Below are 24175 nucleotides of genomic sequence, written 5' to 3' on the forward strand. Positions count from 1 at the left end.
GAAAGTTTGGAGAACATAGTTATTTTCCCAAACATGGACTGAAGTTATCTATAAAGGAACAAATGTCATTTAATTGAGAAGGCTTTAAATTTTTAGTTTATAAGCCAAACCTGGTGGCTTACACCTGTAATCCAAGCACTCAGGATAAGACAGATGGAGTGTGATGATTTTGAGCAAACCTGAGCCACATAGTAAATAACACCACCATATAGGTATTGAGATGTTCTTCCTTATTGTCCTTACATTAACCATATAACGTACTTTTTGTATATACTGACTTCCAGGAAAGTCTGGGCTATAAAGTGAGGTCCTGTCTTAAAGAAGCAAGCAAGCAAGTAAACAACCTAGACATAGTACAGACCTGCAGTCTCAATATAGGAGCCTTGAGGCAGGAGGATTGAAAGTTTAAGACTTGTCTAGGCCATAGAATGAGTTCAAGGCCAGCCTGGGCAGCTTAGTGAGACCCTATCTCAAAACAAAAGAGTACAAATGGGTCAGGGATACAGCTCGATGGTGATGCACTTGCCTCAAATTCCCGAGTCCCTGGGTTCAACCTCTAGTGGCAAACAACCAAATAAACCAAAAAGAACTAGTTAGAAAAATCAATGGGCAGTGGTTAACATGAGTTCTCCCGGTACTAACATGTAACTCCTTAAGTGCCAACATTACAGGCATCTGCTACCAATCCTGTTTTCCCAGTACAGAATTTATATATTGTTACTTTGACGAGAAAAGTGTCGGTGAGGGGGATTTGATTGTCCCCCTCAGTCATTAAGGCTCTTAGATCCTTTCTGGGTTCTTCTGAAGTAGTTAGAGCAGATGTGTGGTTTCTGTTGAGGAGTTTCTTTTGGAGTGAACAAAATGTTTTATGGTTGTACAACTTGGAAAGTATATTAGAAACAACTGAGTTGTATACTTTACAAGGATAAGTTTTATGGTATGTGAATTGTAGCTCAAAAAGTGTTTTTCTTTTTATTTATTTTATTTTATTTTTTATTTTTTTGGAGCTGAGGATCGAACCCAGGACCTTGTGCTTGCTAGGCAAATGCTCTACCACTGAGCTAAATCCCCAACCCCAAAAAATGTTTTTCTTTAAGGTTAAGTCTGGGTTTGTTGTGCTGCCCAGGCTTGCTTTGAGTTTCTGTACTCAAGTAATGCATTTGTTAATCTCCTGCGTAGCTGGGACTATGGGTGTCCCATAGTTTTAAAGTTCATTAAAAAAAAAAAATCAAATGTGACGGGGCTCATGCCTTTAATCCTAGTACTCAGGAAGCAGAGGCAGGCAGATCTCTGTGAGTTTGAGGCCAGCCTGGTCTACAGAACAAGTTCCAGAACAGGCTCCAAAGCTGCACAGCAAAACCCTGTCTCGAAAAGCCAAAAAAAAAAAAAGAAAAAAAAGAAAAAGAAAAATCACATGTAAGCTACAGAATGAATGAATTCCCATTTCTTAGGGCCCAGAACTCTGGAGGGAAGCCTTTGGGTGTAGTCATGGCTGAACTTTGGACCCATTGCCCAGCAAAGGCAGCATAAGGCAGTCTCTTGGCCACTTTGTCCTTTTATGTCTCTCTCATTAACTCAAGGAAGCACATGGCTTTTATATTTAAATTTATTCAAGCTGTAATCTTTGACATTTGAGTTAGCTTTTAGTACAGTTTTGCATTTATAGTAATATATATTATGTATTTTCTCTATCCCCAAAGAATCCCTTTTAATCTTTTCCGGATGCAAATTTCAGGCTGTCTTGTCCCATCTCCCCTCTCTTGCTCTCTTTCCCCTCCCCCCATAGAGTGTGTTTGCTCAGGTGTGGCAGGAATATCCACTGTCAAGCTGCGCCCTTTATATTAGTCAATATTATCCTTCTCCCCCCTCCCTGTCTGTCTGCTCCTTTGGGCTTTCCCAGTTGATTTATAATTTTGGAATTCTCATCGGAGTCTGTAATACAGTTTGTTCATTATTTAACCAAAACCTGTTTAATGAGCAGAGAGAGGCAATGTAAATGTTAGACATGTTGCAGTGATGTACCTTTGTGCTTCTCAGAACGGGTGGGTAGTTAACTCTGTGCTGCCTGCAGGGCTGGGGGTATCTTGGACTTAGGGGCAAAAGAGCCACTGTGGGAGTGGGTAGTGGCCCTTCTGTCCCCGAGTGTCCTTTGTAGTTGCCCAAACCCTGCTATAGCTTTAGATTCCAATGATACAGTTTCTTTCACCCATCTAGTGATCTTATGGGGCTCTGGCAAAACACTCGAGTTATGTTCAACCTCATGGCTAGACCCTGTGGTAACATCTGTGGCATGCAATGGGAGCATAAAAAGGAAGGTCAGATGTCAGGGTTCCTGATAGTGCTCTTGGTTTAGGTCTGAAAAAAGATGACTGTTGAGAAGAATATGTCTAACTGACAGGTCTGTCGTCTTTGGTTAATTTTTTGCCAGACTAGATAAGCCTTTGCAAGTCCTTGATCTTTAAGCACATCCTCCATATATGTATATGTTTTCATGTGTGTGCACATATATTTGTATAAAGGGATTCTTTGCTAGAAAAATCTTGGATTTACAGCAGAAAGAAATATTCTAAAACTATCACAACAAAATTTCTTATAGAATTTTTTTTTTTTTTGGTGGGGATCCTGGGGATTGTATTCATATCCTTGTACATGTTAGGCAAGTACTCTACCACTGAGCTACATCCCAGCCTTTTTTTTCTTGCCCCCCGCCCCCCTGCCGAGACAGGGTTTCTCTGTGTAGTTTTGCGCCTTTCCTGGAACTCACTCTGTAGCCCAGGCTGGCCTTGAGCTCACAGAGATCCACCTGACTCTGCCTCCCGAGTGCTGGGACTAAAGGCATGCACTACCACTGCCCGGCTCCAGCCTTGTTTTTATTTTATTTACTTGTTTACTTTGACAAAGTCTTACTATATAGCTCAGACTGGCTTCAGAATTGGAATTCTCTTACCTCTACCTCCCAAGAGATGGGATTATAGGTGTTTGCTACTGTGCCCATCTGTGACCATATCTCTCTCTCTCTCTCTCTCTCTCTCTCTCTCTCTCTCTCTCTCTCTCTCTCTCTCTCTCTCTCTTTTTTTTTTTTACCGAAGCTGAGGACCGAACCCAGGGTCTTGTGCTTGCAAGGCAAGCGTTCTACCACTGAGCTAAATCCCCAACCCCTGGGACCATCTCTTAATGGCATTATAGTCTTCAGAGCCAGGCTTGAGGAAGACTTTTTTTTTAGGTTTTGTGTGTGCATTCTCACTCCCACCCCTGTGTGTGTGTGTGTGTGTGTGTGCTTGGAGTTTGTTCCAGGTCTTTTTAGGACTTATGTGCTGTTTTGATTATCAGGTTATCAGACTAGGGAGGCCAGTATAAGCACCATGGAATTATTCTAGTTTTCTGAACCTTTTCTTATTCATTCTCTGAAATTTGGATTCTTTTTCCCCCTGAGTTATTGGGTTGCTTCTTGCTAGTATTTCCTGAATATCTGTTATGAGCCAGGCATTTTCCTTAGGCACTTAGGCATTGAGTCTATAATAATAGAGAGTGCAAGAGTGAGACCAAATGTGTTGTTGCAGCTGCTGGTGTTAGACCAATGGCTCTGACCACTGTGAGCTCCTGTGGCCTCTGTTCTAGTCCATGTGCTCCCTACTTACCAGGCATGGGAAGGACAACGGGAAGGAGAATGGTTTGCTGCACCTTTCCCTCCTTCCCTCGCCCCTTTGACTTGGTATTACTATTTAGCACAGGCTAGTCTTGTGTCCAGCCTGCTGTCATCTTTTCTTGTTTCTTTGAGTAACAAGTCAAGGAGAATGAACAAAAATTGTGTTTTTCAATTTGGCTTCCTCATGTAAAGCTATTATGGCCAAAACTTAGATGTTTCCAGAGGCATCAGTGGATTGCATAGAATATTTCTTGGGGATAGGATATTTCTTTACTGAGCTAACTGGGATAGCAGGAACTAACATACTTGAATTTAAGAGGGAGAAGCAGGTGCCTGGAGAAAGTGAATGTGTTAGGAGTTTATTTAAATATAGTTTATCTTGGACAAACACACCTGTAGGGTACAGTCTGTCTCAAGCTTTTTGAATTCAGAATCTGAGCTAGGAGGTTTGAGTACATCTACCCTCCAGAGGTTTCAGAGAACATTTAAACAGAGTCTGGATGCCAACCGGGGAGGAACTATGACTTAACACCTGTCTGGCCTAGGCATCTTAGAAATAGCTGCCTAGGTAGGAAAAAAAAAAAAAAAAAACCAAACAGTTCAAGAATGCTCTACCTCAGGCTTCATTTGGAAGAGGAGAGAGGTATAGGGAAAAGAGATTTTAGGAGTAATTGTCAGGAAAAAGATTGACTACATTATACGAAAAGTTGCTCGATTTATTTCCTATGTTGATTGCATGTCTAGACTCATTTTTTTCTTCAGGTGTCTGTAGTTTGGGGAATAGCAAAATAAGTCATATATCATTAACCAGCATATGAAGAGTGATAAGTGAGGCATTGACTTTGTTTCACTTGGGACTGAAGTGAACTTTTTGTTTTGTTTTGTTTTAAGGTAGGGTCTCACTATGTAGCCCTGGTTGATGGAATTCACTATGTAGACCAAGCTAGCTTGGAACTCATAGATGTCTGCCTACTTTTGTCTTCTGAGTGCTGAGATTAAAGGCATGGCTAGAATTGAACTTTTGAATTGTCCAAGGTATAACAGAAAACTACTTTGTTTTTCTTTAGAAGAAATTAAAGAACCAAGTTTGGCCGACAAATTTATATAAAAGGCCGAATATTGGAAGGGTAAAGTTGGGCAAATGTATGTACTTCCTGTACCCCTTTTTTACTTTCTTGGTTTATAATAGAACATAAGACCATATATATTTATATGTATACACACACATAACATAAAACTGATGAACATGTTAGACTATGGCTTGCTATCTGGGCATAATGCCTATAGTTCCAGCTGTTTGGTAGGTAGAGGCAGGATTGCTGAAGCTCAGCAGTTCAGAGCATGATTGGATAACAAAATGAGACCTTGTTAAAAAAGGATATGAGACTCTGTCTCAAAAATAAGGTGGCTGTAGCCAGGCTGTGGTGGCACACGCCTTTAATCCCAGCACTTGGGAGGTAGAGGCAGGCGGATCTCTGTGAGTTTGAGGCCTACAGAGTGAGCTCCAGGACAGCCAGGGCTACAGAACACAGTGAAACCCTGTCTAAAAACAACAACAACAAAAAAGAGGCAAAGGACAATAGATGACACTGCTAGTGACTTTAGGCCTCCATGTGCCTGTGCACTACAGCAGCAGACTCATGGACACATGAGTGTGGACACACAAGGGCGAGCGAGGGTGAGAATGGGTAAAACTCCTGAGAAGAGAGAGCTGGATATGCCTGCTCTAACAGAGGAGGCTGAAGCAGGTGGATCATGAGTTTGAGGCCAGCCTAGTCTATACAGTGAGTCCCAGGAAAGGATGGATTCATAATGAGACCCTGTCTCACAGGGATAAGGGGAGGGGAGAGAAGAGAGCTCTATATTCTTGCTTCTTGTGGGTACAGCTCTTGACACACATAGCAGTCAGAATCAAGTCTGACTGGTAGGAATGCATGTTTTCCTCTATCATAAAGAGGTTTGTAAATAGTAATAATAGTAATAACGACAACAACAATCATAATAATGCATTGTTAATATCTTAGTTCTCAAAAACAGAGGCAAAGGTGTCTGAGTACTTTGTAGCATAGTTGGTAGGCATTGTAGCAGGATGGTCTGTCTGTCTGTGTCAGGTGTCAGAGTCCCGGGCCTGCTTTCATTGCCTGTGTCCTCTTTAGCCCTTTTATGTCTTGAGGCCTGATCTGTCTCCCTGGGTATATGCCCAGCTTGCTGTGTCAGCAATCAGTTGAGTGAAAAGAGGGAAAGCCAACTGCTCCTTTGTTGTTAACAAGGAGGCAGGCAGATTCACTTTCTTCCACACCCACTCAAACTCAGGGCAAATGCCAAAAGGATCTCAGAGAAAGCCAAATGTTTGAAATCCAATCAGTATGTAGTTTTAAGGAGGAAAGGTATTAAAGAGCTTGTTTTAGCCCTCCCCCTCTCTACCTGCCTCGTGTTCATAGGTCCTTAACTGACCACTTCAGTTTCTGAAATAGTATACTATAGGGTATGTTTATGGAAAGAATGAATACTTTTTTTTCTCCTGATAGCCATTAGAAGAGTTATATATATAGCAATATACAAATTAGAGCCCTTCAGCTCAGATCATCTTAGAAGCTTGTGGTAGGTGGGGAGCTACTGACTACCTTGTTCTCAGTTTTGCCTCAGGAAGTCAACAGACAGCTATTACCTGGTTCTGTTTGTTGTGTAACCTTCCATGGACCTAGATGGACAAGAGCTCCTGGATGCCTGCTGGCTGGCTTCTCACTGCTCATCTCTTCTGGAACACCAGCCTTGTGTTAACACTGCCACCGCTGTAGGCCAAATCATGAAGGGCTGCCACATGTGCACAGAACACAACTGGCCTTTCCTTGTTCCACGCTTATTGAGCAATTACTTGTCAGTTTGTGGAATAATTCACATTATTGCCTCAAGTTTCTGGCCCAGTGTGAACTGTGGGTATTTTGGAAGTAGCTTAATAGAGTGATTGTACATCAGAGGGCAATAAATTGGCATTGGATTTGGTGGAAAGGCAGGGCCAGATGTCATGTAGGAGGAAGACCTTTCTGTAGTCACCCATGCAGCTGCTTCCTCATATCCTATATCCCAGAAAGCAGCTTAAGAACGGGAGGGGAAGGGTGAATGGGGACATTGATTACAGAGATAAAGAGTCAAAAGGATTTCAGTGTTATCTAGAATTGGCCTTGGATTGGGAAAAGTCCTTAATAGGAACAAATAAGATCTCCCTGATTTTGGTAAGGTTTTTCTATTAGTTATTTTTGTTTTTATGTAAAATAATTAATTGTCAGAAAAAAAAAGTCTGAAAAAAAAACTCATTCCATATGAAGTTTCATTTTCTTTGAGTAAACAACAGATTTAAGAAAACTGGCACCTGTAACGAGTCTTTTTCTGTCCTGCCAGCAAGCTCTCAAATAAAGACATGGAGACTTCTTATTATGAAAGCTTGACCTATAGCTTAGGCTTGTTCCTAACTAACTCTTATAAATAAACTAAATTTTTTTTAATTTACTTATTTTTATTTTTATTTTATTTTTTCAGCTTTTGTCTTTTTTTTTTTTTTTTAAAAGATTTATTTATTTATTTATTATACAGTGTAATGTCTGCATGTATCCTTGCAGGCCAGAAGAGGGTACCAGATCTCCTTACAGATGGTTGTGAGCCACCATGTGGTTGCTGGGAATTGAACTCAGGACCTCTGGAAGAACAGCCAATGCTCTTAACTGCTGAGCCATCTCTCCAGCCCTAAACTAAATATTTTAATTAAATATATATTTATAACTAAATTATAACTAAAATAAATTAACCCATTTATATTAATCTACATTTTATCATGTGGCATTACCTCTCTTCCATCTTGTACCTCTTATTTCCTCTCTGTGTCTCCTGGCTTTTCCTGCTCCTCGACTCCTTCTTCTCTACCTTTCTCTCCCTGGAAATCCCACCTATACCTCCTCCCTAGCTATTGACCATTCAGCTCTTTATTAAACCAGTCACAGTAATATATCTTCACACTGTGTACAAATGTCCCACAACAGGCGCCTGGGGCTGGAGAAATGGCTCAGTGGTTAGGAGTACTGGCTGCTCCTCTAGAGTTCAATTCCCAACACCCAAATGGTGGCTCACAATTGTCTACTGTAACTCCAGTTCTGGGGATCCATGGTACCAGGCATGCACGTGGTGCACATATATATGCATGCAGACAAAATATACATACACATAAAAAAATAAATCTTTTTTGTTTTTTTTCTTTGAGACAAGATTTCTCTGTGTAGCCCTGGCTTATCTGGAACTCTGTAGACCAGACTGGTCTCAAACTCACAGAGATCCGCCTGCTTCTTCCTCCCAAGTGCTGGGATTAAAGGTGTGCGCCACCACACCTGGAGCAAAAATAAATCTTATAAAGGAAAAAAAAAAGAAAGAAAAAAAAAAGAAAACTGCCATCAAACTGACTTAACAAAACAGGAACTGAGATGATGTCGTGACTCTTCCTGAGAGCTAGAGTGATATTTTCAGAATGCTTCCCATTAGTGAATTAATGATGTCATATTAGTGGGGTGTGTGGCATCTTACCTCTTCCCCAATTTTAATTAATTGATTACTTTTGTTATTATTTTGTGTGGATGTAGATGTCAGAAGACACCTTTGTGGAGTCAGTTTTCTTTTCACCTGTACCTGGGTTCTGGGGACCAAACTCAGGCTGTTAGTCTTTGCAGCAAGTGTTCTTTACCTACTGCCAGCTCACCTTCTAATTATTATGTTTTATTTTATTAAGTTTTTAAAAATTATATTCATTTAGTGTGGTTGTGTGTATTGTACAGGTGTGGGTACCATGGTGTGTGTGTCTTCTCTCAGTTTTTATTTTTTCAAAATTAAAAAAATGATTTATTTTATATGTATGGGTGATATCTATGTGCTGTGTGTGGTGTGGTGTGTGTGTGTGTGTGTGTGTGTGTGTGTGTGTGTGTGTGTGTGTGTGATGCCCACAGAGGCCAGATGAGGGCCCTGGATCCCCCAGGATTGGAGTTAAAGTTGGTTGTGAGCTTCCACGTGGGTTCTGGGACCTGAACCCATGTCCTCTGTGAGAGCAGCAAGTTCTTTTAACCACTGGCCCATCTCTCCAGTCCCTGACATGGACTTTGTGTACAGAGTGAACCATTTGTCTACAGAATAGCCTACATTCCAGGTTTACCTGAGTTATTTAACTTGTTCTCCTATCCCATATAGTCCTATATACTAGAAGTGAGAGCTAAAGGCTTATTTCAGGTTAAACATTTTTGGCAAGTCTTTTTGAGACAGGACCTCCCTGTAGCTTAGGCAGGTCAGGATCGCACTGAAATCCTCCTGCTTCAGCCCCTGGAGTGCTAGATTGTCTGTCTGAGTATTTTCATAGGTTGCATATATATTTCATATATCACCACAGGAGACACACTGTGTAAGGTTATCTGTTTTGCTATTGTTTTTGTTTGTTTGAAACAGGGATTTATGTAGCTCAGGCTAGCTTCCACCTTGCTATGTAACTGAGAATGATCTTGAATTCCTTTTTGTTGTTGTTGTTGTTTTTTCAAGACGGGGTTTCTCTGTGTAGTTTTTGGTGTCTGTCCTAGATCTTACTCTGTAGACCAGGTTGGCCTCAAACTCTCCCTCCCCAGTGCTGGGATTAAAGGCTTACGTCACCACCGCCAGGCTGACCTTAAATTCCTAATCCTGCCTCTTCTCCCAAATGCAAGGCTATAGGCATGTACCAGTGTGTGGGCTTGTTCTGCTGTTACTGTTTCTTATTTGCTCTGGTGCTCCTGCTATATCTCTTCATTATAAGATCTGTTCATTTTCTCTTTGCAATTAGTAAGTAATCCACGAAGTGACGATCTCAACATCCCTTTCTCTGACATTCTGTTACCTACTGAGCATCACTGAAGAGTACCTGCACCAATCATTTCACTATGTGTCAGAGAATTAGGATTCTCTAATTCTATCATTCTTTCTGCATTTACTAGTTGACATTCTCTATGAACAACTGCCCTCCTCTGTACTGGAGAATAAATCAATTTCCCCTAGAAAAGCATGGTTAAACACTTTTTAATAAGTATTCAGAGCAGGAAGTGCATATTAATAATGACCATTATTGATGTCAAATTTGGTTTTTGCCTTATTTGACTTACAAATATTTAATTAGTCACTGTTTACAATTAATCAGTCATTACTAGTGTTTAAATTGTTTGACCAGTGAAACCATCTTCAAACTGGTTACTTTTTCTTTTGACATGACTCCTTTGAGCACATCATGCTTTCTGATAAAGCAAGTAACATTGATGGGGAGATAAAGTAGAAGCTATTGGTGTATCACGTATTATTAAAAGCACAAATAATATTTGTTTCATTGAGAGCATGTGTTATGGGACTAAGGAGATACTCATTTGGTAAAGTGCTTGCCATGTAAGTCTGAGCATCTGAGCATGGCTCCCCAGGCCCAGGTAAAGAGCCCGGCACAATGGCATGGCTCTGTGATCCCAGCTCTGGGGAGGTGGGGACAGGACTCTTGGGGTGTGATGGGCAAACAGTTTAGCCTGTTGGAGAGCTTCAGGTTTAGTAAAAAACCTTGTCTCAAAAAATAAAGGAAAGATCCAGGAAAATTGATCCCCAGTGTCAACTTCTGACCTCCATACATGTGCACCCTCCCACATGTACACACACACACACACACACACACACACACACACACACACACACACACACACACTTGTGCACAGCACAGAAAAAGAAAGATGGGTTATAGTCTAAGTTGTCTTTTTGTTGATAGTAATTAAAAAAGTTTGGAAGCCTGGTAGAGAGAGTTTGATTCACCCTTATTCTAGCGCTGTTTTGGATTTGCAGTGTTATTTCTTGGGCAAGGAATCCAAGAAAGTGTTGCCAGAATGCCCCTCCCACTATTTGTTTATTTCCTTCATTTCTTCCTGCTAGGGATAGAACCCAAGGCCTTGGACATGCTAGACAAGCGCTTGCCACTGAACTGCGCTCCCAGACTCTCTTATTTTCTTCCTATTTTTTGTGAGGTACCAGAGCCCCTTAAAGTTTGGGAACCAGGAGGATATTAAATCTGAATTTTATCTCTATCAATTTACTTGCAGTAAAATAGTTCTATTTAGTTTCTGGATTACTCAGTTTTTGCCAGGCAGGGATTAATTTGAGCCATTTAAATCATTACAGCCCTAGAGAACGTGAAAATGAAGGGTTGTGGATGTAACTATGATTGATGAGTCATGTGGTACTTTGCACTTTATTCCTTTTTTAAATGGTAAACTGGAAGTTAGACATACTGTATTTGACATGCCTTTTTTTTTTGTTTCTTTTTAGTCTTTTAGTGGGTCAAGAAAAGAATCATTTGTGTTATAAACTACAGAATGTCATCTCCAGGAACTCTCAGCAGAAGTTTGTGTTTGTGTGTGTCTGGTCAATACATATTTCTTTTTTTTTTTTTTTTTTTTTTGGTTTTTCGAGACAGGGTTTCTCTGTGTAGCTTTACACCTTTCCTGGAGCTCACTTGGTAGCCCAGGCTGGCCTCGAACTCACAGAGATCTGCCTGGCTCTGCCTCCTGAGTGCTGGGATTAAAGGCGTGCGCCACCAATGCCCGGCTATATTTCTTGAGTACTGACTTTGTGTCAGAAACTGAACTGGCTAGTAGAGGTCTACTTCTCAAAGGCACTGGCAAAGTTATTGTTCTCATAAAGCTTATGGTCTGGTGAGCTGGTGACTTGAGAAGCTCTGGGGTCTGTGGACAACAGGACACTGGGTTTTGAAGTCTGTCCAACTTCCACATGGAACCTCAGGAATTGTAAACTCTGATTTGCAGAAAGAAGTTCTAGGATGGCCAGGAGAACAGTGGTGTTTTGTAAACAGCAGTGGTCATGGGATGCTATGGTGCTGTTCAATCCCAGCCTCCCTCCCTTTCTTAGCCCTGACTGCCCAGCAGTGACCACAGGAAGGAGTAATTGTATGGAACCTTTGTTAGCTGCTTTGGGACAGTAGGTGTTTTAGGTCTTATTAGTTAGTCCATTTATATTGGCCTTTGATTGGTCAGTCTGAACTGGCTATCACTGCATTAGAGGCTAACATTCACAGCCGGTAGCTTTCCCAATACAATTTAGCTTTGCATTTGAGTCACTGAAGCCTTGGGCTTCTGAAATTTCAAGTTTAGGTCACAAATCAAAGATTTTAAGAGCCTATTTAGTGGAGGTGCTAAAAGAGTGAGGAAATTCCCTTTGTTCAGCTAAGGCCTAATAGTTCTGGCTAAAAATGAACATGTGGTTCCAGGGTTATACAGAAGAACCCTGTTTTGAAAAACCAAGAACCAAACCAAACCAAACCAAAAAACCAAACGTGGTATTTTAGTATTTTTTTAGCCAGGATCTCATGTTAGAATAGAAGCACCAAAACCCTTGTCATGTTGGGTAGGATTATTGATTACCATAAGCAGTAATTCATCTCATCACACATTTTTCTTTTACATCCCAGAGAGAAAACACCCAGAAGTACCCTTGAGATCTGAGGGAGAATGCTGCCTACCTTCCTTAGGAAAAGTATTCCTAGAACTGTCAAGCACTCCAAGACATAGTGAAGTAGCAAAGGAGTTAAACTATGATTAATATCTTTCTAAAAGAGCAAAAATGAATGTGGGAGAATGAATGTATTTCACAAAAAGACCTGTGGCATTGTAACTGCCCTTAGAAGGGAGGAGATATTGTGGGCTGGGGATGTAGCTCAGTTATAGAGTGTTCTCCTAGCATGTGTAATGTCCTGGGTTCAATCCCCAGCAAGAGGGTTTGGGGTAGAGAGTATGGGATGGGGAGAGGGAGGAAAAGAGAGAGGAATGGAAGGGGAGGGGTTGTTGAGTATGTCCCTTTCTTTTCTTTCTTTTTTCTTTTTCTTTTTTTTTTTTTTTTTTTTGGTGTTTTGAGAGAGGGTTTCTCTGTGTAGCTTTGCGCCTTTCCTGGAACTCACTTGGTAGCCCAGGCTGGCCTCGAACTCAGAGAGATCCGCCTGGCTCTGCCTCCTGAGTGCTGGGATTAAAGGCGTGCGCCACTACCGCCCGGCTAGTATGTCCCTTTCTTAAGACTGCTAAAACAGGGCTGGAGAGATGGCTCAGAGGTTAAGAGCACTGGCTGCTCTTCCAGAGGTCCTGAGTTCAATTCCCAGCAACCACATGGTGGCTCACAACCATCTATAATGAGATCTGGCACCCTCCTCTGTATACATAATAAATAAATAAATCTTAAAAAAAAAAGACTGCTAAAACAGACCCAAATTTCCCAGGAGTTCCCATGCTAGGGGAAGGTAAAGGCTGAAGTCTTATTTCCAGCCAGAGGAGGAACTTGCCTCCCAGGAAGAAATTGTACGTGGTTGTGAAAGTTTATCAGACCATCACCTTGTAGAACAGACCAGAGCTAAGACAATGAAGGGCCAGTGTTGGGTGGTACCATACCATGGCCAGGACTGCATAACCCTTGCCCTCTGTATTAGTCACTTTTCTTTTGCTGTGATAAGATACCATGACCAAAGCAACTTTAGAAGAGTTTAGTTTTGCTTATGGATCCAAAGGTGTAGTAGCAAGTAGCCTGCATGGCAGCAGGAGCGGGGAGCTAAAGGTCATATCACCAGCTGGAAGCATATAGCAGAGAGGAACTAATATTCGGGTGAGGCATTGAACTCTCCAAATGCCTCCAGTGCCTTACTTCCTCCCGCATGGCTGCAGCTCCTAAACATCCCCAAACAGCATCACATAATAGGGACCAAATTCAGATGGCTGAGTATATGGGGGACATTATCCATTTAAACCTCCAAACCCTGTTTAAATCTAAACCTCCCTGTCCGTACCCCCAAAGACTGACTTAGGGGTCACTGGATTGCTCTATTTGTTCCTTTCCCAAATGTGGCTATTTTAAATAAATCTCTTTTCTTTTCACTTTGATTTGTTTATTTAGGTGGTATATTGGGGATGGTGGCTAGTTTGTTGGGGCTACCAATCCAGGATTTTACCCTAAAAACCTTGGTAATAACCTGACATTTGCTGGGTAGTTTATTGTATTCTGAATTTAAATGGTAGTTCTTTCTCTTCTCTTTTCTTTCTCTCTAATGTGAATCTACATTCATGGTTCATTGTTAATACTATAGGTAAACACATTTTTATTGAGACAGGATTTCTCTGTGTAACAGCCCTGGCTGTCCTGGAACTCACTCTGTAGACCAGGCTGGCCTCGAACTCACAGAGATCCACCTACCTCTGCCTCCCTAGTGCTGGCATTAAAGGTATGCGCCACCACCACCCAGCTTTGATAAACACATTTTATGAGCAGGCCTGATGACTTGGATCCTACTTTCCTCTGCCCAGAAAGAGAAATCCTTGATTCAGCTCACCTGGACAGAAGACTGTAGGGAAAAAATATGCAGGGAGTTGGGGGAGAATAAACTTCTGTTGTCAGAATCCAAATAAGGTTCATTAATCCTCCCAAGTGAGCACAAGATTAGCATCTTAATCAGTCTTATTTCAGAGTTTTAAAAGATTCATTTTGTTCTCTAGGTTTGTAGGGAAGAAAGTGAATAATGCCTTCTTTAGTGGAATTGTTATGTCTGTAGCAATGGGAGATCCCAGGGTCCTGGACTGCAGGCTCAAGTCATAACATAAAACAGGACTGTATGTGTAGACTGAAGAAGATAAAGGAAATTTTTGCCAGGAGAATTTTTCTCCAAAAACCAAAGGTAAAGAGAAAGTTGGCTTGTTCCCACACCATCGGCTATTTCCCCCCATTTATTAGACCATCTGATAGTAATATATTGTTTTGGGAATCTGGTTTTGAAATACTTTTTGTTTTGTTTACTGAGACAGGGTTTTGCTTTGTAGCCTTTGGAACTTCCTCTATAGCTCAGGTTTGCCTCAAACTTATAGCAGTCCTCCTGCCTCATTCTTCCCAATGTTGGGTTGACAGGCTTGTGCCACCATGTCTAGCCAGTAATTTCAAATGTACAAAAAAGCTGTAAAATTAATATTGAGGTCTCCTATATGCCCTTTTGCTAGTTAATTTTATTGTTTTCTTTCTCACTACACATGTATATATGAAGTTAATTTTCTAAATTATTTGAGAAATAAATCATATATCCCTTGATACTATGTTTCATAACAAAGATATTTTCATTTAATCTAAGTATAGTTATCAAGTTCAAAAAATTTAACATTGATTCAATAATTTTTTCTTTTTCAAGACAGGGTTTTTTCTGTGTAGTTTTGGTGCCTGTCCTAGATCTCACTCTGTAGACCAGGCTGGCCTTGCACTCACAGAGATCCGCCTGGTTCCACCACCCAAATGCTGGGATTAAAGGCATGCGCCACCACCACCTGGCTGATTCAATAATTTACCACTAACATTTATCCTAGTTAAGGTTTCTATTGCTGTGATAAAACACCATGACCAAGAGCAAATTGGAGAGGAAAGGGTTTATTTCATCTTTCAATTCTCAGGTCACACTCCATCATTGAGAGAATCAGGGCAGGATTCTGGACACAGGAACTGAAGCAGACAGAGGCCATGAGTGAATGTTCCTTACTGGCTTGCTCCTGGTGACTTGTTCAGGACAACATGCCCTGGGGTAGCATTGCCCACAGTGGGCTGGGCCCTCTCTTATTAATATTAATCAAGAAAAGACCCTACAGATTTGCCTCTAGGAAATTTTGTGGGTTTTTTGTTGTTGTTTGTTTGTTTGTTTTTGTTTTTTTCCGAGACATGGTTTCCACTTAGTAGCCCTGGTTGTTCTGGAACTAGACCAGGCTGGCCTCGAATTCACAGAGATCCCTGTGAGTTCGAGGCCAGCCTGGTCTACAGAGTGAGTTCCAGGAAAGGCGCAAAGCTACACAGAGAAACCCTGTCTCAAAAAACCAAAAAAAAAAAAAAAAAAAAAAAAAAAAAAAAGGCATCTGCTATCGAATTCACAGAGATCCATCCATCTGCCTCTGCCTCCTCTTCCCAGATATGGCTAGGTTTGTGTCAAGTTGACAAAAACCAACCAGTGTCCAACTGGCCACTTATCAACTTGATCCACAAACATATCACTATTAACTATAACTTTTCCTTTCTCATTTGTCCCTAAGATGTCATGTTTATATTAATATCACAATATAAAACATTTCAACTCTTAAAAAGTCCTACAGTCTTTAAAAATTCACTTTAAAATTTCAGTATCTTTAAAATATCCGAAGTTGCCAGGCAGTGGTGGTGCACACCTTTTATCCCAGCACTCAGGAGGCAGAGGTAGGCAGATCTCTGAGTTCAAGGCCAGCCTGGTCTACAGAGCGAGTTCCAGGACAGCCAGGGCTATGGTGATATTTTATTTGTATTGAAATGTGACTTTATTTGTATGTTAATAAATAAAATTGCCTGGAGGTCAGAGCTAATAGTAAGCCATAGCGGAGCTGGGCGTTCGTGGTGCACGCCTTTAATCCCAGCACTTGGTAGGCAGAGCTAAGTAGATCTCTGTGTGGTCAAGGATACAGCCAGCATTGGAGACACATGCCTCTAATCTCAATACCATAGAAGATCTGGAGGGCTGTACAGACAGGCAGTGACGAGGCGGTCATGTGGTTGGGTTTACAACAAATGAGAAGGCATAACAGAAAGTCTATATAAAGACAAACACACAGGAAGTAGGTCCCTCTTGGCTGAAGATCACTGAAGCAGGAAGGGTAAGGCTCTTAGCTCTGACCTCTTTGGCTTTTATTTTTACATTGGCTCTGTGTTTCTTATTTAATAGGATGGTTACCTTCTACACAGGGCTACACAGAGAAACCTTGTCTCAAAAAAATAAAATAATTAATAAATAAAAATAAAATATCCAACGTCTCTCAACTGTGGGCTCCTGTAAAAAATATTCAAAGTCTCTCAACTGTGGGCTCCTGTAAAAAATATTCAAAGTCTCTCAACTGTGGGCTCCTGTAAAAAATATTCAAAGTCTCTCAACTGTGGGCTCCTGTAAATGGGCTCCTGTAAAATCAAAAATAAAATACATACTTTTTTACTTCAAGATTTAAGTAAGAACCAGGACAATTACATTCAAATCAAAGCAAAATCTCAAATTCAACAGTCTGAAAAATTCAGTGCTTGACATTTGGGACCCACTCAAGATCCTCTGGGCTCCATAGGGCCTTGGCAATTCTACTTCCCTGGCTCCGCCAGCCGCAGCACATGCAGTCTTGTCTCCTAGGCTCAGGATGGCTGTGCTCCACAGTGGCTGCCATCCTGAGTGTTCATTCCATGGTACTGGCATCTCCAAAATGCTGTCATCTCCGCTGCAACTATGCTCTACTTTCTCCAAACGCATCTTTTGAACTCTCTGCAGGGGCTTGGACCCTGACAGACGGTGCCAAGCGTGAGCTTCTGTCTGTGACCACTTCATACCTGGGACCACTACTTCAACAAAGCCCACACATTCACTGTGCCAACTCTTAACTACTCTCCATGACTCCTTCATGCCTTCAAAACAGTACCACCTAGGAAACTCTTACATATTACTAAGTTCAGCTGATATAGCCTTGGTCCCATCAGGAACACATCTTCTCTACACTGACCCTGAGGAAACACTTCCCAGAAGAATTTGCTTTAATAATGCTGGTCTCTTCTTAATCACAGCTGATTCTTCTGCACCAGATGACCATTATCAATTGTCCCAGCAAAGCAAAAATTTCACTTTAGTTGTTTTTGTCTCTTGTTAGTCATAGCCCAGATAAACAGAACAACAGATTCTTTTTTTTTTTTTTTTTTGGTTTTTCGAGACAGGGTTTCTCTGCGTAGCTTTGCACCTTTCCTGGAACTCACTTGGTAGCCCAGGCTGGCCTTTAACTCACAGAGATCTGCCTGCCTCTGCCTCCCGAGTGCTGGGATTAAAGGGGTGCACCACCAACGCCCAGCTTGAACAACAGATTCTTAATTAAAAATATTAATTTCCCAAATAGAGTTTTAAAGATCTCTCAAACTTTCCATTGAAATTTCATAAGCCAGACAGACCTTTATTGTCTGTAGACTTTAAAGCCTGGACCCCCCCCCCCTTTTAAGTTATAGGACTGGACCTGTATACCTATTGTCCATCTCAGTGTTACCTTATTTCCCCCAACTTCTCATTAAACTCTGGACACTCAGTGGCTTTTCTAGCCCAACATTGTAAACTACTCCATAGTCACCCCAAAACAACATGTTCAGTTCTATCACAGCATTACCCCCCTCCTGTACCAATTTATGTATTAGTCATTTTTCTGTGATAAAACACTGTGACCAAGAGCAACTTGAGGAAAAAAGGGTTTTTTCACCTTGCAGCTGTCAGGTCATACTCCATCACTGAGGGAGGTCAGGAACCTGAAGGTAGTAACTGAAACAGAAGCTGTGAAAAAATGCTTCTTACTGGTCTGCTCAGCCAATATATTTCTTATACTATCCAGGACCACCTGCCTACAGGTGGCACCTTAAACAGTGGGCAGGCTGGCCTTAAACTCATAGAGATCCTCATAGAGTGTTGGGATTAAAAATGTGTGCCACAGTGCCTGGTTATGACATTGACATTTTTATAATTATATAGATCAGGTTTATACATCTATTATTCATCTACTCTATTTTTTCCTCTCACTTCCTCCCTTTCGATAATTCACATTTTTTGAAATGTTTCCTCATAATTAGATTCAGGCTATGAGTATTTGGAATGAATCTACACGTCATTGCTAATACAGTGACCCTTTCAGGTTGTCATTTTCATAGTTACCATTTATAAGTGGTACTAGTTTTAATCATTTGATGGAGACTTACTATGCTGTGCAGGCTGTTCATGATCCTCCTGCTTTTAGTCTTCCAAGTGCTGAGATTATAGTAGTGCACCAGCGTGGCCCAGCTGTGATGCTGTTCTTTTGGTAGAAAAAAAAATTTAGTGACTGAGTGGCATGGAGAGTCATGGGTCAACCTACCAAGGTTTTATAGCTCTTTAAAACACTGGATAGGACCAAACAAAACATTTTTACAAATGATAAGATAGCATTAGAAGCAGCCAGAATAAAGATAAATGAAGAATTCAAATTATAAAAATGAGACTTCACCAGAGAAAATAGAAGAAGAGCTGATGAAAATCAGCTCCAGCATTAAACTATTGCTCAGAATGTCTGTTAGCCAAGTATTCACACTGACCACAATGCACTGAAGCTGTTCCCTGGGAAAGAGCTGCTTATAGGATGTGCTATACTGAGTTGTGTCAGCTCAGAAGCAGTGATGCTTTCTAGGTGAAGCCCGTCTTTGTACTTTCTGGCTTTAAATATATAACTGGCAAGAGTCTTAGAAATGCAGATGTTTCTCTGCGAACTAACATGTTGAAAATGAATGACAGGCCAAGAGCTGACAACACCATGCAGTGTTTTGCTGTCCATTCTCACTGACAACCCTAACACATGACTGGATGATGGGGAGGTGGGACATTCTCCTCTCTTTTCCTTTGCTAGTTGTTTTGGTCTTAAAAAGCTCTTTGCCAGTGAAGTGCTTTACCAAATTGATGAGTTTTCATTCTATGGGAAATATAACTGCTAAATATAAAATGCTACATTAAATTGATGTTTAGTTCCAAAAATATTAACTTAGTAAGAAACTTTAAAAAATATAGTAACTACAATATGGTGTTGTCCTCCCTCCCCCAAAGGGTTTCTTTGTGTAGTTTTGGTGCCTGTCCTGGAACTCACTCTGTAGACCAGGCTGGCTTCAACCTCACAGAGATCCGCCTGCCTTTGCCTCCAAAGTGCTGGGATTAAAGGCGTGAGCCATCAATGCCTGGCTACAAGAAGTTTTGGAGCTGGACATGATGTCACGTCTGTAATTCCAGCACTTGGGAGCACAAGGCTGCCCCAGCTACATAGCAAGTTTGAGGCTAGCCTGCCTATATGAGACTTTGTTTCAGAAAAATAAAACAAATGCAGTTTTGAGGTTTCAAATACGATTTGTCTTGGGACTGGCAAGATGGCTCTAATGGTTAAGAGCGCTGTCTGCTCTTCCATTGGACCCAGGTTTGATTCCCTCACAACCATTGTAGCTTCAGTCCTAGGGGATCAAACACCTTCTTCTGACCTTCACAGGCACTTTACACACATGGTACACTACCTGCAGGACATACATGCAGGCCAAACACCCTATATGGAAAAATAAATCAATTAAAAATAAAGATTTGCTCAATAAGGCTTGATGGGAAACTTGATAATGTCCTCGCATCCATTGCCCAATGCATTTTTTTCTCCACTGAGCCAAAAGCACAAATGCTTGTTTTTGAAGTTATGATAACAACAGCCATATAACTCCCTTCTTTTTCTATTTGTTTACTTATTTTTGGTGGTAGTGGATAAACCTGGCAGGGTGGTCCAAGCTGAAAGCATATAGGGGTCCACTAATGGGATATATACCCTCAGGCTTCCCTTTTTTAGTAAGTGGAATTGGCTATAAATTCATCTTCCTAGTTCTACTTTTAATCTCAGAACATTTTTTAAAGGTTTAGTTGACTTCATTGAGAAACTCTGCGTAAGCTTTTAAAAATTTCTAAGGTTTGGAAGTACACCTGTCCCTTGAACGTGAAGAGAAATGATTAAAGAAGGTTAGAAAATCATTTCCTATTCTCTTTTTCTGTCACCTTTCCCTTCTGTTTGTCTATATTTCCCTTTACTTTTTTATATTGCTTTTAAGGATCTCATTAATATACACACGTGTGCCTCCTTAGAAAAGAGGAATTATTGCTTGAGTATTTTTGCTCTCAAAATAGGCTACAGATATGACCATTACTTTTGTAAGCCATGTTTGTTAAATTGTCCATTTAAAGCAAAGAGAGAGATAACTAAGGAAAGAAAAGCAGCTAGAGAGGCAGACAGTGAGAAAGAACAGGTAGAAAGGAGCAAAAGAATTTGGGATGGGGGCCTGAAGTGGGAAAGAAGCCCCGAGAATACCTAGCCACTAGAACAGGAAACGGGTCAGGTCTAGTTTGAGCTTTCCCCTTTCAGTGAGTGTGTTAGAAAGTAGGATGAAGTGTGGTGAACGAAACACTCTCATGCTTTATTCATCGGATCTGTCTGCTCAGAACTGAAGAGTTCCCCTATAATAAGGTGACTTGACAGACTGATCCTAGTGGGTTAAGGTGGAAGAAAATATTAAGTGATGTGTCTTGGCTGGCTAGCATCAACAAAGTTATTTTTAACTTCCCCTTTTCATCTTTTCATTGTTAACGCTCCCTCACTAGCTACTATGAGAGCAGTCAAAATTAGCAACTATATAAAATGAAGTTCCTCTTGTCTCTCCAGTCACTTCCAAAATAAACAGGGAGTAATACGGTCTGTATTTTGTCTCACTTTACTCTGAAGGCTAGCAATAGAGGAAGCATGGATTAGTGTGTAGTGATTTCGAGGCTCTGCCCTCTGGACAGATTCCCCTTGGAGAGCTGCAGCTGAGTGACAGGGCCATGTGGCAGCAGTGCAGCTGGACGTCTGTCATGGGCAGATCTGGGCTGGGTAAATATAGCAGGAGCAGGATGTCAGTGTGGGAGATGGATTGTTCTGGGAAAGGAAGTCTTGTCTTTCCTCTGAGAAACAATTTCCTGGACTTCTGGGACTTTTGTTTCTTCTTCTTCTTCTTCTTCTTCTTCTTCTTCTTCTTCTTCTTCTTCTTCTTCTTCTTCTTCTTCTTCTTCTTCTTCTCTCCTCCTCCTCCTCCTCCTCCTCCTCCTCCTCCTCCTCCTCCTCCTCCTCCTCCTCCTCCTCCTCCTCCTCCTCCTCCTCCTCCTCCTCCTCCTCCTCCTCCTCCTTTTTCTTTCACCCTGAAAACAGAAGAGGAGTTGGCAGGGCTTGGGTACCCTTGCTAAATTCTGTCTCTGGTTGTCTGTCTCTTCCCACATTTGAAGTTGAGTCTAAAAATCTTATCTATTTCAACAAGTTAGGAAATAGACCCAATAAATAGCCAGACCCATGACTTAAATTTTACTTTTTGTAGTCTTAAATCCCCTACCTGCTTAAAGTCTCTTTTAAAAAGTAACCATTCTTTTCTCAAACCAGACAGGTTGAGAGGCAAAAAATAGTCATACGAAGAAAATCAACTCTGTTGAAAGTCAGACATGAAGCACCAGCTGGCAGGAAACAGCTGGGATGTTTCTGGGAGCTGGGTTCTACCATAGAACTTAACCCTTCAAGCTCTTTTTTTCTGAGCTACTAAGATGGCTGCCTACCTACTAACATTCTACTAAACCTACTAGAGGTTACATTTTACAGTTGAATAGAATTTCATGAATTATAAATCAATTTTGCATTTAAAAATTCCTTGGCTGGGGGCATAGCTTAATTGGTAGACTGCTTGCCTAGCATGCATGGAACCCTGGTTTCCATCCCTAGCACCACACTGAAAAACTGTTAGCAACAGCACACCCTATAATACTAACACTTGAGGTAGGAGGATCAGGAGTTCAAAGTCATCCTTGGCTATAATAGCAAGTGCAAGGCCAGTCTGGGGCTCTGTGAGACCTTGCCTCAAAAAAAAAAAAAAAAAAAAAGACAAAAGCAAAAACAAAAACAAATTCTTTTAGGCGGACTTATTTTAGAATAGATTTAGATTTGTAGAAATGTTGTAAAGAAGTTTCCAAATGGACTGGATAGATGGCTCAGCAGTTAAGAGCACTGCTGATGTTCTTCCAGAAGACTTGGCTTCTATTCCCTATAGGTATGTGGCACTCAACCATGTCTAACTCCAGTTTCAGGGGATCCAATGCCCTCTTCTGGCCTCTGTGGATACGACACACATGCATGGTATACAGACGTGTGTGTAGGCAAAAGTCATACACACACATAAAAATAAAAAGAAATCAATAAAATTAAAAAAGTTCTCATATGCTTCATACCTAGTTTCTACTATATATCTTACATTAATGTAATTTTCATTACAGTCATTCAAGTCCATGCTGTATTTACATTTCTTTGGCCTTATTCTAAGGGCCTTATTCTCTTCCAGAATCCCACTTCAGGAACCATGTATTGGGTTGTCATCTCTCCTTAGACTCTTCATGGCTGTGACAGTGTTTCTCCTTTTCGTTTGCATAGACTGTACCTTTTAAAATATTTCCTCTTTACAGCTAAAACTCAGGATCCAGCCAGGCGTTGGTGGTGCACACCTTTAATCCCAGCACATGGGAGGCAGAGGCAGGTGGATCTCTGAGATTGAGGCCAGCCTAATCTGTGGAGTGAGTTCTAGGACAGCCACAGCTACACAGAGAAACCCTGTGTCAAAAAAAACCAACCAACTAACAACGACGACGACGACGACGACGACGACGACGACGACGACGACGACGACGACGATGACGACGACGACAAAAATCCCTCAGGATCCAGAAGGGTTAAAGATGTGTTCACTAATTTTTTTTTTTTTTTGGTTTTTCGAGACAGGGTTTCTCTGCATAGCTTTGCGCCTTTCCTGGAGTTCACTTGGTAGCCCAGGCTGGTAATTTTTTTTTAACCTATTATGAATAGTGCTGCTAAGAACATGTGTGTACATGTGTTTCAGTACCTGTTTTCAGTTCTTTGGGTGTATACTTAGGAATGGAATTGCTGGGTCATATGGCATTTCTATGTTTAACTTTGTGAGGAACTGCCAAATGGTTTTCCTTGACTTTAGAGCCATCATTTTACATTCTCATAAGTGCAGAAGGGTTCAGTTGTTCTACATTCTCACCCATGATAGACAAGTACTCTCTACCCCTGAGTTATGTCCCCAGCCCTGTTTTAAAAAATATAAATTATAACTTCCCAAGCTTTCGAGACTGAATTGGGCTTTGATAATAAAGTTCTTCCCAGCTCTGGTTCTCCTGGCAACATCTTTCCTGAAATAACTGGCCTGCTCTTTGGGCCCAGTGTTTTAAGGTTTTAGTTTTTGTGCTTAAGAATTTAGGGCTATAGTTCAGTTGATGGAGCACTTGTCTATTAAGCTGGATTAAATCTCTAGCACTTAAAATAACAACATTAAAAGATGACAGTTTGTAGCAAATACAGTGATCATAGCTTAGACCAAACGATCAGGTGGGGTTGAAATCTGACTTGCAAAAAAACAGAAAAAGACAAAGTTTCTGGGCTGATGGCACACACTTTTGATCCCAGCACTTGGGAGATAGAGGCAGGTGTATCTCTGAGTTCAAGGCCAGCCTTGTCTACAGAGACAATTCTAGAACAGCCAGAACTACATAGTGAGACCCTATCTCAAACAAACAAACAAACAAGTAAGTAAGTAAATAAATAGTGTCTTGGGATGGGATGTCATTCTGCCATCAGATTCCTAGACCATGTCATAGGCTGAATCTTGCTAACTATACAACAGTCTCAGTTTGTTTATAGATTTCCACTTTATCTGCCTACTTATAAAATCATTTTCTTCTCTCATCCGCAGTGCTGGTAGGGATCAAACTCAGTGTCTTGCACATGGTAGGCAAGGACTCTCCCACTGAACTACAGT

General features: G+C 41.1%; 1 protein-coding gene and 1 non-coding gene across 28 annotated transcripts in view; one reads left to right on the top strand and one right to left on the bottom strand.

Annotated features, from left to right (window-relative positions):
* Gbf1 (golgi brefeldin A resistant guanine nucleotide exchange factor 1) overlaps positions 1–24175 on the top strand; it is a 153548-nt gene that overhangs the window by 20767 nt on the left and 108606 nt on the right. The gene's annotated exons all lie outside the window — the stretch shown is intronic.
* Positions 1000–1080, bottom strand: Trnaa-agc (transfer RNA alanine (anticodon AGC)). Its single transcript has one exon. It is a non-coding gene; the product is annotated as a tRNA-Ala (tRNA).

Source organism: Peromyscus maniculatus, chromosome 1 (assembly GCF_049852395.1).
Source record: "Peromyscus maniculatus bairdii isolate BWxNUB_F1_BW_parent chromosome 1, HU_Pman_BW_mat_3.1, whole genome shotgun sequence".
NCBI lineage: Eukaryota > Metazoa > Chordata > Mammalia > Rodentia > Cricetidae > Peromyscus > Peromyscus maniculatus.